Raw genomic sequence first — 19,915 nt, 5'->3', positions numbered from 1 at the left:
GTTTTATTTACGATAACAAGAATTTCATTTAAATATTCATATTACTTGACCCCTGACTTGTAACAAATGTTCTTGTACCCAGGCTTCAGAAAATTTACAATTTAATTAAAAATTAATATTAACGTATATACATTTGAAATTTTATTGGCCCATTCGATTTCCTTCCACAAGAAGATCACATTTTATAGGCTTGATTTTTTTTTTCATGCTAAACAAATGCCTAATATATAGCATACTCGTATTATCAAAGGAGAGCTTAAAACTTAATTAGTGTTAAGTCACAAAGAAGAGTCACACAATACCAGTTTTAAAATAAATAAAAAAAAATCAAAGTTCTTAAGAATAAAGCATCATTTGCAGACAATAAATTAGTTTTAATTGAAAAACAACTTACACTGATCATTTTGTTTTAGCCTTACCACACAACATTCATAAGAAATTAATAGGAAAAACTTCCCTTCTTATGAGTTTCTTTAGATTACAATATTATTTCACTGCATAAGAGCTCATCTTTCTGTTTATATTACTTGTTCAAATCCTATATATGTACAGCTAAAGATACGATCACAACAATTTCGAATTCTTATATAATTTATGAAAAAATTCCACTTATAAAATATGCTAAGAATGTCCGATATTACAGATTAAAAAACTTACTTTAGTTTACAAAAATTTAATTTACACTGTATACAAATTTAGTAATAAGAAATTTCTTAGTCGATTTGAATACAAAAGGTTTTTTTTGCATTTTTGCTGAGATACTTGAAAGTGTTATTCATTAAAGGTATAAAAGTATTAAACTGATTTAGTTTAGGTAACCATTTCATTCCGTAGAACCTAATGTCCAAGCATTACATTCCGAACAATTTATATCTACAGTAATTGTTTTAACAAAAATATAATAAATGTGTATTTAAGAACAATTTTAGGCCCGTTATTGGCTGCCCCGAAGTTGTAGTGGTTTGATGTTTTCCTTTGATTGTAAATGAAATTTTTTAATCAGTTTAATCATCTGATATAAATTTTAACTTTTCAATAAGATTGAGCAGGTAATTAATGATATTCCACTGAAAATATCCAATACAAATGGTTTTGAAAATGGTTCTCTTCGAATAGATCACCTGAAATGTAATCGTGGTTAACTTTTGCATATATTTTTATTTGCTTAATAAAAAAAAATAAATTACAGCGATTTATTTATTAATTTATATAAAAATTCCATGTAAATTTTCAATTCTCTTAAACAATTTAGTCGAAAACCCTGTATAAATCAAAAAAAATAATATCAAATAACAAGCAAAAATTTAAAAGTTCAATAAGATTGCAATAAAATTTCAAATCTAAATAATTAAATTTATTTCAATTTTAAAATTAATTACAAATTCAAAATATTAATAAAATAATCTACACTTCTTACTATACAAGTATTATTTTTTTGTACATTAAAATTATGTACATACATATGTATATATATATATACGCTATTTATACTTTATTAAAGTCGCCTTTCTCAGCTGATCAAGAATAATAAAAACTTTCGTTTAAAGCTGAGAAAAAAAAAACAGCAAAAGTAGATAATGATTGTGCAAAAAAAAATTTTAAAAGTATAGAAAAAGGTTTTAAATGATAATAAGAATTATTATTAGAGCAAATATTTTTTATTAAGTAATTTTTTTTAGAAAAACAAGTACAGCAGCAAATTTGCAGAACTATAGCTACTATTTAGTTCGAAAAAATTCATACATTTTACACACATTGTATATTTCTAATCAACTTTAACTTAACGACAATTTCTTACTAGGGAGGTATTCCATTTTTGATCTTCTATACAAATTATATACGTTATGTACATTATAATTATGTATACCTAATGTGTATATAAACAATTGTTATTTAGATTTAAAATTGTATTTAAATGCAAGAATTATTCTCTTCCTGCTTTAAGCACAATTCTTATAGGAATAGGTTTTCAACATAAAAATTTAACGTTCTTTTCAATAAGGCAATAATAAAATAATTATTATACCCGTACGAACGTATGTTCGAAGGGTATACTAAATTTGCCTTACCGTTTGTAACGCTAAGAAATAACGGTGTTAGATATAGACTCAAGTGTATGTTTTTGATCAGCGTCAAATTCTGAGTTGATTTAGCTTTGTCTGTCCGTCCGTCCGTCCGTCCCAACGATAACTCAAAAACTAATAGAGCTAAGTTCACCAAATTTTCACAAATGATTTATTGTAGTAAGTGCCAGAACCCTATTTAAATTGGACATGATCGGGGTACCGTTTCGGGTAGCTGCCATACAACTTCAAAATTTATTTGGCTATATCTCAGAAACTATAAAAGTTGTGGTATTGAAATTTCACACAAACGAATATATTAGTAGGGCCAATGTGTCTCATAAAAGTCGTTGAAATTACTTGGCTCCTTCTGGTACCTGCCATATAACTTCAAAAGTTATTTGACTATATTTCAGAAACTATTAAAGCTATGGTATTGAAATTTCACACAAACGAATATATTAGTAGGGCCAACGTGTCTCATAAAAGTCGTTGAAATTACTTGGCTCCTCCTAGTACCTGCCATACTACTTCAAAAGTTATTTGGCTATCTTAGAAACTATAAAAGCTGTGATATTGAGATTTCACACAAGTGAATATATTAGTGGGGCCGATGTGCTTGATAAAATTCGCTAAAATTCCTTGGCTCTTTCTGGTAGCTGCCATACAACTTCAATAGTAGTTTGGCACAACCAGTATTTTGAAAAACACATAGTACTGGAATTTTGCATAAATTAATATGGTAATACGGCAACTTAAAGTCATAGTCTGCCCTATAGTTAGTTAAGGCACATTAATTATTAGCACATAGGATAACAAATTCGTACGGGTATCACAGAGTTGACAAGGTCAACTCTATTTTTTTTCTCGTTTTTAATTAAATTAATTTTATCGTTTTTATTCTTCATTAAATATTCATATCATAGTGTTGCCGCCTGATATGACCCAAATTATTCCAATTTTGTAATTTTAAAATTTGATCGATGTTTTTTTTCTAATTTTTAATTTGCTCGCATTTGGTTCTTTTATTTTGTATTTAATTTGTCCGAATTTTTTAATTCGGCCCCATTTTTTTTTAAAATCTTGTCTATTTTTTCAAATTTTGGGTCATAATGCTTTCTTAAGAACGGTGCACTAGAAATATTCGCAAAATATAAAATTTTTGCAAAATATGTTAATAATTTTAAACAGAATTTCCATTCGTTATACAATTAATCTAGTTTTTATCAATTATAAGATATGTGCATTATTATAACAAAAGTGTAGTTAACTAATTATATTATTATCACCTATATTTACATATTATATAAAATTATCATAAAAAGCTTTCCCACTTATGTGCGAATATAAGGTAGCACAGTTTTTCTACCTTGTATACAGATAAAGTTAGTTATATATAAAATTTTATTAATATGCCATAATTCAAGAGGGTGCAGAGTTCAATATACATACATATATATGAAAATAAAATTTTATGATAAAGAAAAAAATAAACTTTTATACAATTCGTTTCTTAGATTATTTCTTAAACGAAAGTTACTGTATAGAATTTTATTCGTTATCATATATGCAATTATTGTCATATTAAAAATATAAATCTTTATCTTATATACCTACATTTACAGGTTTGTTTAAGAATTATACATAATTAAAGGTAATTATATATGTAGATAATTGCATATTTAATATTACTACCGGTATAAATGATAAAATTTTAAATAACATTGAAAAATTTTATTTATTTTGAATTATATACAGACATACGTTTAATATTATTATTTTATTGTTATAATTGTAAAAAATGGAGAAAATTTGAACAACAGCTCTTAAAGAACTGCAATTATGTGTTTATTTTAATTCTTAGAAACAAAACAAAGCTGTTTTGGCATATTCTTTAAAAAAAATCGAGGAAATTTGTAGAAATTCTAATGAGAAACTTTACTATAATTAGAATCACTGCCGTATACCCAATTTCAACTCTATGTTTTCATTAATTTTATTTGTTTCTACTGCAAGTACTTATAAAATTTTGAAATTAATAATTTTATTTTTAGCAGAATATCTTAAACACAGTAATGCGCGTATATAGCTTCCAGAAACGAAAATTTGAAATAAATCACTTAATTACAACCTCTTAGAGTTACAACTAAAATAATACGAAATTTTAATTAAAGTCATACAAGAGTATGTAAATTATTTTAAGCATACATGATTATTACAAAACACTTGTTTTAAAAAATAAATGCTTACTTGTTACATAATGTTATATTTAAAATATTTGAATTACAAATTGCAAATCATAAAAAAGGCGTGTCTATGCACTAATTCCAATAATATGAAATGTTAAAAATTTTGCAATTAATACCTGTGTGGTATTGTTTCTATTTTTTAAAAACTTTACTTGCAATTTACATAATATTATTACGGGAAAGGTGAAATTTTAATGTTGAAATTTTCAATTAAATTCATTTAGAAATAAAATTTTTGACTTATTTTCAAATTCTTCCTCCTAAAAAGCTAATAAAAAAATATTTAATATTTGTTTTTAAAAGAATTGTTAATAATAATGCAAACACTACCAAATACCACATTTATAAATGCAGATTACTTCATTTATCTGCATTTCTGAAGATTCTGAAGCTCTCTGACTCACAAAATTTCTCTATTTTTTAATGAGGCAATATAGGGCAGACACTCTTATTTTCATTCTAAAAATACAAAAATTACAATTTTATATAATGATAAAATTTTAAATATGATCAAAAATTCGAATAATATCTGATAATATAATATTCTTTATTATATGTCTTTAATATCTTTATTAAATAATTTGTTATAAATGTGCATTTTCATTATTTAATACATAGGTAATATTTTTGTTATACATCGAATACAAAAAATTGGCCAATATTCAACGAAATAACAAGAAAAAACACATACTGTAACTGTAATACAATGTTTGTCACTATATTTGAACAAAATCTTTTATCTAATGATAACTTAATTTAAATTTTAATATTAAATTATATTAGAAAGTATAAACTGTAATAAACTCATGTCATTTAATTTATAATATAAATTATTATGTCAACGCATATTTGTTAAAATTAACACACCTTTAAAACCTCATATATATTTCATTCATAATTTATTTAATTTTGTTTTTGAAATACAAATCATATTTACAAATGCATATACATTTATAGATGATATATAAATATATATGCATACAAATACTCAATATTCTAATTTTAAAACTATAACTTTTAATAAAATTGAAAATTATACCGCAATTTCAAATGTAGTAAGTAAGTAAATTTCAAGGTGATTTTTCTTTTACGATATTAAGAAAAATATGTGAGTTTTTTAAATTTAAATCAAAAACTCCCAAATTTAGGATTATATATAGATCATTTTATAATATTGAAAATCAAAGATAAGCTGTTGTCTAGTTTTTAATGGAAAAAACCATAATTGGAAGGATTTAAAATATAAAATTTCATTAAAATGTAAATTAAAATAAAATTTTTGAGTATATTAATAAATTAAATAGATGTTGTAGTTTCTATTTTAATAATATATGTATCTACAAATCTCTATATATAGATTAATTGAAGACTAAAATTAAACCTATACTATTTTTTAAAATTAAGATTTCTTCCTATACAGATGTAGTTAGTTGTTTACCCGTACATTTGTCAAAAACTATAAAATTCAACTAAAAATATAAAAAATTATTCGAAATCATAATTAATTTGTATAGGTTTATGGACATTTTCTAAAAGTATAATATTTAATAATTTTTCTAATTTTTCAATTTATTATTCTGTCAAGTAGATTATTATTTTTTAGTATACTAAATGGTTATAAAACAGCAATAAGTTTTTCCAATAAATTTGAGAAATATCAAAAAAATATGGAAATTTTTGACACATCATTTCTTTTTGTCATATGGGGGTCTTAAATTTTAATACTTTTATATTAAAGTGATTTTTCTTTAAAACCTTTATACATATACATATGTATTTTCATTTTAATTAAGACCTAACCACTTATAATTAATTAATTATATTACAAAATCAATTATTTACAAGAATATGGTAATATGCTTATGAATTAGTGAATGAAAAGTCGGAAAACCTGGTTTACATATAAATACATATATAAAATACAACAAACTTAAAAGTTCAAATAAATCTTTTCAAAATTCATTTATTGGCAATAATATTGTAATATTTTTAGGTTTATCTTTAAAAAATTGTGATAAAATTAGTTTCCTATTAAGGTAATGTTAAATTTAGTTTGAATATTTTTTTTTTTGTAATTGCTATATGGCCAAATGTTTCGAACTGGTTTTTAAAATAAACCGAATAACTGTTATATTAATATTTATTTTTAACAGTAATATACAACTATCGTTTTCTGTATGTCATCGCACTGATTTAAATATTATATTATTAAAATGTATAATGATATAATGAAATAAAGGTCTTAATTAGTAAAATACTTTTTTGCCGAATTGTAGGCAACTGCCGAAAATAAAAAATTTGTAATAAATTAGTTTCTCTACTTAAAATTAAATTTTTTTTGAATAATTAAAAGAAAATTTTCTAAACTAATTTTCAATATTACATATATAGTATGTAAGAGTAACACTTCAGAGCATGTACACCTGATTGAAATTAAAACTAGATATTCCCGTTTATTATTGGAATGTTCTTTTGGATTTCCAATTTTCCTTCACAGAATAATATTAATTTATTGCAGTAATTATTTCGAAATTATATAATTGAGAATATTCTTAGATATTAAGAATATACATAGATTGTTTAAAATTTAACTTTTAAAATTGTTCTTCCCTTGATCAATATTTTCTCGTAAAATGTTCACAATACGAGTAATATTTATGAATGTGTGGAAATTGTCTTGAGACCTTAAGAAAGTGTAATTTTAAAATCAAACTAAAGTTTCTTTTAGATATTCTCTATATGAATTATCTACATACGTATATACACGTTTGTATGCACATGCCATTAAAATTAGTTTTAGTTTTGCATGATAATTAATGCTTCGCCTAAGCTCTTCGTCTTGAATGAAAATTTATATGTACATAAAAACCAATTAGATTAACCATAGTTCAAACTCCCAAAAATTGAAATTGCAAATCAAATCAAGCGCAAATCCTATAGCATATACCCATAATTTTTTCTATTATATTATTATAAACAATAATAATCAAACAATTCCAATTATAATCAGAATTTCAAGGCTCAAATTAACATTCAAATAATTAATTAACATTTGTTTTTTTAAAATACCAAAAAGAAAGGATTAAACTTCCGGATTTTTTAAATAGCAAAAATAAAAATTCGTCCTTGTTTCAATTATTTTCAATGTTCTTGAATTTAATTTTCTATATATAGAAAGTATTTTAAACGAAAAATTTAATTTAATTCAAATTAGAAATGGAAAACCATAAAATATTAATTAAAATTCGCAAATTTATATTGATTATTTTATTGGGAAACTATCAAATATCTATTCATATATTTTTTTCACCTATATAAGAATATTTTAACAATGAAATCTCATTAAATATCACGAAAAATTTAATTTTGAACACAACAATCTAAAATAAATTTATAATTTAATCCAATTTTTTTGGGCGTCTAAAAAAACAATTGAAATTACATAAATTTTTTTGAAATACTTTCTAAAAAAAATTTATAGCAGGTTGTCTAAATTGACTCATAATTTACGCTTGTTCATTGTTCAAAAAGTAAAAAAATCAAATTTCATGTGAAACTTAAATTATTGTTTAAAGTTCAATAAATAATTTTAACAATAAAAAAATTGGAACCTACCCGCATTTAAAATTTTTAATATTAACGGTTCATTTATTTAATACAAAATCAATTTGAAATATAACAGTTTATAATTTATTTCATATAAGAGTTTAATTATGATTATAGCACAGTAAAGTTCACGTTAAGTATCATAATAACTTTTATTTTAAACAAGAAGTTGACGAAAAAAAAAACAAAATAATTTAATTGAAATAATTATACTTACTATACACAAAATTGTATAGATGTATATGTTTATATGTTATAATAATTAATTCTTTTTTTTTTTGTATAACAACAAAGTGTAATTAAATGGCACGATAGATTATTGGACTCGTTAATCATTCATATACAAAATTTACGAAATTTATGCTCTAAATCTAAAAGGCCTTCTAATTTTTGTTTTTCTTTTTATTTTTTTTATTATTTTTATTGTTATACTCGTATAATAATAATAATAGAATGTTAACATATTTTAGAATTATTTATGATGAGTAAACTTTCTAATTAAACTTTCATTAAATATCAATTGTTCATCGTAATAAAATATTTCTTATATATAAGTATGTATAACACAAATTATAAATATCTAATAAATTTATATACATATTGTATGTGTATTGTTTAATATGTTGCTGATTTTGAGAACATTTGTATATGTATAACAATTGACAAAATTGATAAAAGTCACATTATTATACTTGTCATTTTTTTACTCGTTTCTTTTAAAACCTAAATCAATTAATTTTTCTACTTGACCGACAGTATATCTAGTATGCGGACTGTGCTTCATCAAATTACAATCATTTCAATATTTTATAAAATAAAAATAATATTTAAAAAATATTTTAAATGGAAATTGTACATACGAGTATAAAGATCTGGTTTAATTTTTTCTTATTTTTCATTCATTTAATTTTAATTTTATGTATACATAAAAAGTGTAGAAGCAAGAATGATAAAAATTTTATACATATTTATATATACATGTATATTATAGGCTACATTATATGAAAAACAAATTGTAAGAAAACAATTTTATATTATTATTTTAAATGTATATACAGTAAATATGTATGTACATGAATATCAATTACGTATATACATTTTGAAGAACATTAATTAAAATGAAATAACAAATGTTCTTACAGCATACTAAAGACATAATTACCTTTAGTTAATTAAGTTGTCTGATTCATTGTCACAAGAAAAACTTCCATAATTTAAAACAAAATAAAAATAGAAGTAGCAAAAAATCGGAAATTAAAGATTAAAATCGATCAAACTCCTTGATTTTTCATTAAAGTATTCTTAGTCTACACAAATATATATATATATATACATATATATGTACATAATTTACTATTGTATACATGTTATACACACATTATAGAATTAAATTAAGTATATGTATACAGTTCACACCCGGCTAATGGCATCAAGCTTAATTTACTCTCCTGTTTTATTGAATGAAAAACTGAGAAAAATTTTCTATTACTATTAGTCATTTAATTGCACATGCCGCTTAGATGAACCATCTTTTTTGGTATAAATATATAAAAATATATAAAATCCTGCCCTCTTTACTGAAATGCCAAAAAACTTTGCAACTTTATGTCAGTGTATGTAGAATATTTTGATGTCATCAATGATGTAGAGTGTAGAACAGTGCTAATTTTATATGCTGTCATAATGTAATCTTACCGACTGTTTAATTTAATTGAACTTTCTGGGTCGATTGCTCAACTGTTGGTGTATTCCTTTCAGTTAAATTCGTTGCCTTGCATATGGGTTGTTCAATTAGGCGAAAATTTTATAACTGATTTACATGCATAATTGATTCAAATATTGTGTATATAAATTTTCTCGGCTCAATTAACTGGGGATTACTGTATGTATACTACTTGTAATCATATACAAGTATCTGGAAAATTTACAATACAAAGTTTATTAAGAAATAATGTAAAAAAGCAAAAAAGAACAAACAAATAGTGAAACATTGTCTCAAAATCTGTCGATCATTTTAATTTACTATATACAAACATAAAATAGAGAAAGAAAAATAAGTATAAATTATACGAGTAATAATAATAGGCGCTTAAAGTTCTTCAATTTAAAATAATTGAAAACGTGCGCAATAAATTTAAAAACAAAAGTTTAGATTTTTATTTTTATTTTTTCAAAATCAAAACAATTTCTTAATTGTATGTTATACTTGTATAATAGTTTTTTGCTATAAAAGTCGAGATGACATTACATTATGTTTAGTTTCGGCTGTAGGAGGTAATATATACATATTTTAATTATGTTCTACATAATATTATGCAAATAAGTGCAAGTAAATATATAGAATAAAATGTTATTAATTTAAAAGTATAACAGTTGAATGAAAATATATTTGTATGTATAAACATTGTAAAATTTAAAGTAATGAATTCTTTGAGCTATGGTTTTCTTGTGTTTCATTTAAGATTATATAATACTCTACCATATTTACTACTCCAGAGTAGCTGCAAGTATTTTATGAATAAAATGCTAGGCTGTGTTTATATCCTAGTAAAAAATGCATTATTAATTTAAATATTGCTTATGATTTATGGTAACAGATGAAGATAAATGTTAGCGGTGATAAATAATTATTAACGAATCAAAATATAAAACTGTGCTACCGAAATAAACTATTCTCAACTATTGCTTTATATTGACTGGTGTATATTTGGGAATACTATACGTTGGTAGATTTGTACAACCGAGGTAAAACCGTACCGATACCACGTAAAGAATATATTATGTCACCCCTAATTTCGGGGCACACTCTAAAACACCCGCTCGACACCCAACCTTCTGATGAATTCGAGAACTCTGTAAGGCTCGGAAAATCGCAACTCTGCCGCCGTGAGAGCAAAGTCTACTAAGTATTTCACTTTTCCTGTAAGCGATAATATTCTTTTAAAAGATGTACTGAGGTATTATTATGCCATTAAATGGAACGTAAATATTATCTTCGTAGATGGCTACGAACAACAATGTACTGTAAAGTGATTATGTGTATATAGTTAAAGTATATAGGCAATAGTGCAATCGTGCAAATGATTAATGCATATATGAACATATAAAATCGTAATTACTTTTCCTTTCAGACATTTTAATTAAGCAATTTCATCACAGTTAAAATTTAATATTCTTAAGTTACGATATATACAAATGTATTCATATGTACTCAAAATAATTCATTTTGAAATAAATTTACATGTAATTGATCAAATTTCATTTTTGTAGAATTCATACGAAACTAACATATTATAAATTTTAATTTAACATATACATATGGATATGTATTTATATACATATACATATGAATTTGTATTGTGTCTCAATTTTATACCCTCATAAATGGCCTGGATCATAATACAATGAAATGAATATAAAGTAAATTAGTTTAATAAATTGGTTCAAATGTAAACCAGCAATATTTTATTTATTTCTTATTTTATAAAAATTGTAATTATTCAATTAAATTTTATTGATTAATAATGTATATATAATTCAATTATAAAATGTATATAAGATTTAAGATTTACAAGAATTAATTTATAAAATAATTTTATTAATTTGATTTTGTTTATCTCTAACTTTTCTATAATTCAATCAAATTTTATACGTATAGTTCAAAAAATGAATAATATAGTTATACTAATTTTCAAAGAAACAAAAATTTGTGCTCCCCCTGATTTCGGGCACAAACCAAAAATCTAAAAAATCATCGAATCCAAATAAGTAATTTTAATTGAAGCAATGTGCGAATGAATAAATTCAATATTATTTTGTCTAATGTAATTTTTATATTTTAATTGAAAAATTTTAATTATATATACTGACATCGGTATTGGAAAGATTGCGTTAACTTAGAATAAATATCGCCTTCCATATATTATTTATGCAGAAATTTTGACGAAACGTTCGACTCCGTATTGTTTAAAAATCGATTTTAGTGCACAAAAAAAAAACAGAGAGCACCTTGAAAAAATTCTCAATACTTTTTATAAACTTTCAGAGTGCACTGTTGCAATTTAGATTTGACACATTTTATATTTTTTAGCAATAAACTACTTATTTTTGACTTTTTTTGTTATTTTTTACAGAAATTGTAATAAGGTTGACAAAATTTAACACAAATTTCCAAATGTTAAAATCATATGCGAATGCCAAAACCTACGATTTCGACAATTCAAATTTCGAATTCGTTCCATAATGTAAACACAATATTCTGTAAACTTTTTATATACAGCATCATTTAATTAAAAGTAATAAAGTTTATAAATGCTGTATACCGGCGGCTATTAAAACTAATTCCTTCACAATTTGGAAGGTGCGGATAGTACGTGTACCATTTTAACTTTGATAGTTTATAGAAATACCTTTTAAAATGGGGAAAATTTCGAACATCAAGTTTTCAAAAAATCTACGATCTTATTTCTCATTATGCATATTTATTTAAATGTCAATTAACTGTCTTCTTTACGTTAACCGAAATAATATGAAATATCCTCCGTAGTACCTTAACACATAAAAATTCTGCACAATTGCTTACATTTTAAGACAACCAAATGCATTTTTGTTTTTATTAGAAAATTTAAATAATTTTCTGCAAGAAAAAAAAAATAATTTCAATTTAGTTTTAAATCTTTAAATAATAAAATAAATGTGATATCACGAGTTCATTATTATCGTAAATGAAATTAAATCGTTGAGAATGAACTTTTTTTTTTTATTTAAATGCAATCAAACTTAAATTTCAGCTTTTACAACTGAACATTTTAAGTGAACTATATACGTACTAAGTTGGAGTATAACAATGGAATGAAAAAAAAATGGTGTTAATAAAAAAATTTAAAATGACACCAAAAGCTACCAAATGTTACTTTTTATGTATTACAAATTTTACAATATTATATACATATATATTAATACAATATTATATAGATATATTCCTATAAATATGGTAATATTATATTATTTATTTACATTAAAGTTTTTCTTTTTTAAATTGGCTATTTAGACAGTTAAATTTATTGTAAATTGACCTTCTGGAGTCAAAATGAACACGATTCTTTCTTTTTTGTTGTCTTTTATACTTTTTGAATCTTTTGTGAATTTTTCTAATTTTTATAATCCAATTGTTTGCTAATTTTTATTTACTAACAAAAAAAAAAATAGTAATAAAATATAATAAAATACGATTTTCATCGTGCTAAAATCACGTTAACACAGCTGCTTTATTTCTTTCTATTCATATACTTAGGTCTACTTAATTATGTTAAAGTTCAGATGTTACAACTCAATATCCAAAAAGAAAAAAACTTCTTTTAATATTATTTTCCATTTTATGGAGCTTAAACATACAATTTCTTTATATGGGAGGTTAGAGTGGTAGACATATGAATATAGTTAATTTCAATAGTTTTAGCGAAATGAAATATGAGCTACCATAAAGGTGAGAATATTTTATTAAGCCCATCATCCATGATAGTTAATTTTCTTATTAACTTGTTGTTGTTTTTTTTCTTAAACTACTTGTTGGGTTTATTTGTATATTATGTATAACCTAACAAAAGGTATAACAAAATAAAAAATTATTAAATAAAATGAGTTATTTTAAATCTTACGAAATAAATTCTCAAAAAAATATGGGTATGACATGCTTCATTTTAATATCGTAATTTTTATTTTTTGTGTTTAACACAATTTAATTTGGTTAATTAAGATATTTTTTTTTTGTATGTGTGTATTTAAATATATAATGTATATTGAGAGAAAAATTATTTTAAATTTTAATAATATTATTAAAGTTGAAAGCAAAATTAATCATTAAAAACCATTATAATAATTAACAATTGAAAGATTAGCAAAGTTCAAAATTGAAATTAACAAAACAAAAAAAACTAATTTTTTCTTTGAAGGGCGTGTGAAATTTATATAATTGTAATACTAACTAGAGAGAATTTTATTAGAAATAGGTATAATCGAATTAGTACTTGTTTTACTAGGCAAATATTAATGTCGTGTTGTTATATACTAGAATTAAATTCATATACATATAACCATATCTTCTGCGAGATTATAAATTTCATTCGTGTCTGTAAAGAGAACATTATTGCTACTAATTTATGAGTATGTCCCCCATCACACTTCATTGCCCTGTGTGCTTATGTACATAATATTGAATATCATAAATCGGGACCATTATATTATAATATTAACAATTTGAAATTTTTGGCTAAGAGTAAAATAAAATGAAGTTAAATTTGAAATTCCGGAAATAATAAAAATAAATGCATTGTATAAGATTTAAAGTACAAATTAATATTATAATACAACATTACATTCCCATGATCATATTTTTTCACTTATATCTACAATAATATTTTTGTAATTGTAAGTCGGAAGAGATTTTTCATTCTAAATTTTTTTAAATTATTACAAAATTACTGAAAACCGGAATAATTTTTTTTACTTTCAGAAATGTATACCTACTTAAATATTTTAATTGAAAATAATTGTTATATTTAAAAAAAGAAAGAACGAAAAATCATTTTATAAGTAATTTAATTCTGTTCATTACCATTTCATACGTAATTTTAAGAAATGTAAAATATTTTCTGAATAAATTTGCACAAATTATCATAATTTATATTAATATTTGTTATTTGAATAAGTAACACGTGAACATGTGTAATTATTATTTATTACAAGTATCAATAAATGTTGACATAAAAAAATTTAAAAATTAAATTAAAATCAAATTAAAATAATTTAAAATGAGGACATTAAATTTAAGAGTATAATGGGAGAATTGCAATAATAAGTGATAATTATTAAAATAATTATGTTATAATAATTACAATATATACTTAATATTATAATATATAATGAATTAATTACTTTAATATTTTTTAATTTTAAATTAAAACGAGAAAAAATAGAGTTGACCGTGTCAACTCTGTGATACCCGTACGAATTTGTTATCCTATGCGCGAATAACTAATGTGCCATAACTAACTATGGGGCAGACTATTACTTTGAGTTGCCGTATTACCATATTTATTCAAGATTTCAGTATTGTGCTTTCAATATTTTCTAAGATATGGCCAATATGGATAAATTTTGACGTTGTATGGTACCTACACGAATCAGTACCCCAATCATATCCAATTTAAATAGGGTTCTAGAATTTACTATAATAAACCATTTAGAAAATTTGGTGAACCTAGCTCAATTAGTTTTTGATTTATCATTGGGACGAACGGACGGAGAAAGCTAAATCGACTCAGAATTCGACACTAATCAAAAACAAACTTGAGTCTATATCTCAAACCATTATTTCTTAGCGTTACAAATGGTACAGCAAATCTAGTATACCCTGTGAACATACGTTCGTACGGGTATTAAAAGAGATTAATTTAAGAAAATTTTCTTAAAAAAATTTTGATGATAATAATTATGAACTTTGTGGTTTCAATATAGTTGATAACTTTGAAAAATTTTACATTAAAATCGAATGAAAGAAAACATTGATTTTCGATATTATTTTTTCAACTTTTGCTTCAATTTTTTTTTACCAAACCCTAAAATTTTTACTCACATACAAACGTTGACCAAAAATATTTTATTTTGAAAATTAATAATGAATTTTCAAAAGAATTTAAAGATAAACCAAAAAATTCTTTTTCTGGAGGATTTATGAGTTATAAGAAATGACAACAATGTAATTGATTTCTCGATAACAAAATAATGATTGAAAAGAATGTAATGAAATATAATCTTTAATATTAATTTTTTTTAAATTATTGCAAGAGCTATGCTTAACTTATTGGACATTCCTAACGAAAATAAAAACCATTCTTATTAATGGGTATGGCTATTACATATTTGGAAGTTTATGTTGGATCTTATTGATTCGAAGTGAGTTTTAATATTACATAAAATTTTGCATAATAGTGTAACTGCACTGATTCAGAGTTGATTATTTAACATTTTTATATGTATGTTAAGATAATAAGAAATATGTTAAATTTCCATGAAGTACAGTAATTCAAAAAAGTTTTCATACACTCAATAATTCAGTATATTTTTTGGTCTAGACACCCAATTTAATTTTTTGTATTTTTTTACAGCTATTAATTGTACTTTGTTAAAACAAAAAAATAATTTAAAATTTAATTCAATAAAGAAAATTGAAACAAAACAAAAAATTAAGAAAAAATAACATCAAAAAAGTATTCATACAGTAATATTATTATTTACGTTATTACAAAAAAAAATAATAAGTAGTTGCCTTTTGCTGCTATTACAGCATTCAAACAATTCATACTACCAATCAATTTACAAGTCTGTTGAGAAAGTGCAGTATTTGTCTATTCTTTTAAAAGAACTTTCTTAAGCAATGTTGCTGATGTAATTTCATGTTTTCTACTACGACGTTCCAATAAATACCATAAATTTTCAATCGGGCTGTTGAAATTTCTTTACGTCTACCCATATTTTTTCAGTACAGTAACTTTTCTAAAATAAAAATACACTAGTAACACAATAACAGTATGTTTTTTGAATATTAACAAAAAAAAAATTTTTACCAACTCTGAATTGCCTGAATTATTGTAATACCACGACTGTATGAAAACATTTTTGACTAAAAATTATAACTAGAATTCCGTTATTACGTGCCTTTCCTTAATTCGTGCAAACATTTTTTAATTTGACATAATTTTTTTCGTTTACCAAAAAAAAACGACTGCTTAAATTTTTAAAAATTAATTCAAAAAGTGCATTTTTTGGGGCTTGGAAGTAAAACATTCAAAGTGCATGAAAATTTTTTTGACCGACTGTATATGAAACAATTTAGATTTAGTTTAAGCGTAAAGTTATTAAGCATATAAGTGTTTGTGCAATATAAAATAAAAAGCAAATAACAAATAGTATATGATGAGCTCTTAAGGGAGTGAGCATTTACGAGTATTTAGGCTCCTATTATGATTTTTAAAATAAATCCCATTTAATTCAAAATCCTATTTTTTTTTAATTTTCAACAATTTTTCACACTTTTCTCAAAATCATTTTCTTTGGAATCGATGATTCACTTCTATTAATGAACAACTTCTCCAAATTTAAAAATTGCGAATTCGCTTCTTCCGGAATTCAAATACATATATATGTACGAGTATGTATGCATGTATGTACTCATTATAAGTAATTGCAATTTGATCATATTTTAGGTTTTAATCATAACCATGACACACATTTATTTTTTTTTAATTTTAAATTCGAAAAGTGTATCCTAAATAAAAATGAAAATTCGATAAAAATGAACGAATCGTATGTGTACATAGGGAGTATCACAAATTTAAAACAAAAATAAGTCTTTTCTAATAAGATGATGATATACAAATATATGTATGTACTTATATACAAGTAGGTGTATGTACGTGCATATGGACGTATATAATATATATAATATAAAAATTTAAATTATGAAAAATGATATTATGAATTTTATATTTTCATTGTTTAAAATATTTTCTTTTATCATTCAGGGTCATAAAATTTCAATCTAATATAAAAACGCGTTTAATAAAATGCAGAAACTATATAGCTATGTATGTCGGACAATAATTTATTTATTTTAATAATTTGTAACAAAAGCATTTTTTTCAATGCCATCATTTTGAAATACTTTTATTTTTCTTTTATAAATTTAAAATACAATCTGATTCATTTTAAAATTTTCATAACTTTCATTGGAAATCTTTATTAGTAATTTATAGAAGAATATTGATTTATATTTCGTATACATATATGTATTGTATGTATGTATTTGTATGCATTTAAATTTTTCAAAATGTAAAGAAAGTAAAATATAATTTAATAATAGAATTTGAATAAATTATGCATATGTTATGTGTCTCTATAATGAACTATAATATACATACGAACATTTTGAAGAATAAATAGAAAATGTGCGTTTCATTAGTTGTCAGTATATGTGCAACAAAATAGTGCGAACGCATAATTAAAATGATTTGGCAAACAAATTATTTTTGTGGCATTTAAAGTCTTAAATTAAATTTAAGAAGAAATGTTGAATTGCATTATATGAATAAACTAAAAAATACGCTTCCCGATTGCCAGATTTTCTTTCACTCATCTAAAATTTATAATATGGTAATAAAATCGACAGTTGTTTAGTGTTAATTAACCATAAATATTATAGTTTATTATTGATGACAGTAGTTCACTGGCCCTGACATTGTAAATTGTAATTGCTGCTATAGCCCTATATGATGAATTATTTCTTATTTGAAAATATACATAACATTCCTCCGGACGAGATGTTCAATAAGTAAGTTAGGGCAAAAAGTAATGCAATTAATTTATAATAACATTTGTTCATTGTTGCCTGTATAAGACTACGAGAATTAATGAATTTTGATAATATTATGAAACAATAACATTTAACTAATAATTAACATTCGATTTTGGTTGAAATTTAATATTTCATTTTTAAGAATAATAATCCGGTTTGAAAAGCATCCTCGGTATTAATGTATACATATATGTATATACCATTGGAATTTTTAAAAATTAACTTACTCAGATAATTTTCTTTTGAAAATAACTTGATTGACATCTTAACTGAGTAAATTGGAAAATAAATTATTGCAATTTAATAAATAGCAGATTAAAATTAAATTATATGACAGTTTAATCATTTATTTTATTATTAATTACTTAATAAGCATATGAATATACAAACATACAAATTTTACTGATAATTTCTGAAAGAATTTTCGAATTTTTTAATGTTTGCGCTTCATCATATAAAATTTATCATAATTCTTATTAAAAAAAGATTTCTTTTATTTAAAGGAATTCGTATGCAATACATTTGTACATGTATATGTCAGTAAAACATAATATACATATATGTATGTATATTTGAACTAAAATTTTGTGCTAAAAATGCTAACAAGAATTCTTTTTCTTCAAAGTTTTTAAAATGTTTATAGGTATGGTACCCACATAAACATTCTTATCCCAAAAATCAAACAAATATTTTTGAATACGTAAATTTGTATGTACATAATGTATATATGTATACATATATGTATGTGTATCAAGGCATTTTTTGTATTCTCAATACATTTTTTAAATGGCATTTTTTATGATTTAGATTTTTTTTGTGATTTATTTCATCTCACATTTCTTTCTTTTGAAATTTTTTTACTATTTTGTTTATAAAATATTTCACCTTTTAAAATAAGATAGAAAAAACATAAAAGCATAATTCGCCTTTAAGACTAATTTTTATTTTTTATCTTTATAGATTAACACGATTTTAAATTTTTGTATATATACAAACAAATTTATGTAGATTTATAACTAAAATATTCCCTTTAGATGGGAGGAATCAACGTTGACATTAAATTATATTTATATTGATTTATTTGTTTTCATTTTCGCGTAGAATAATTCTTTGTCTTATGATAAAAATTAAGGCGCCAAAATTTTATTTTATGACTTTCATTTTTAATTCAAGAAAATGGTTACTAGTTATTATATCGAAATATAAATTCGGAAAAAATAATAAAATTCAATGTCAAATACCAAAAGTCTTATGGAAAAGAACAATATTTCAATTTAGATTTTATGATTTTATTTTTGAATGTTGAAGCTGAATGAAAAACCGAAATTGTTTTATATAAAAAAAAATGTGAGCGTCCACAATTTTTGGAATACGTCAAATCTATGATGTCATTTTTGAAGTAAAATAGAGATGTATTAGATATTTTTCAACAAAAATTTATGATTTTTGGCAAAGATGTTCTGCAAACATTTCTACAGGAAATACAATAATTATATACTAACGTAGCCTCACTTTTGAACAGGCCCTGAATTTTGAAAAATTTAAATGCAAATTACATACAAAACTCAGCATTTAGTTAACTTGAA

The 19,915-nt window shown here is 23.1% G+C and overlaps 1 protein-coding gene across 4 annotated transcripts in view; it reads left to right on the top strand.

Annotated features, from left to right (window-relative positions):
• Positions 1-19,915, top strand: part of LOC129611040 (uncharacterized) — a 76,110-nt gene that overhangs the window by 979 nt on the left and 55,216 nt on the right. The window lies entirely within an intron of this gene.

This window comes from Condylostylus longicornis, unplaced genomic scaffold (assembly GCF_029603195.1).
Source record: "Condylostylus longicornis isolate FDR11 unplaced genomic scaffold, ASM2960319v2 ptg000048l, whole genome shotgun sequence".
Lineage (NCBI taxonomy): Eukaryota > Metazoa > Arthropoda > Insecta > Diptera > Dolichopodidae > Condylostylus > Condylostylus longicornis.
The sequence above is the reverse complement of the archived record's forward strand: the minus strand, read 5'-3'. Positions and strand labels throughout refer to the sequence as shown.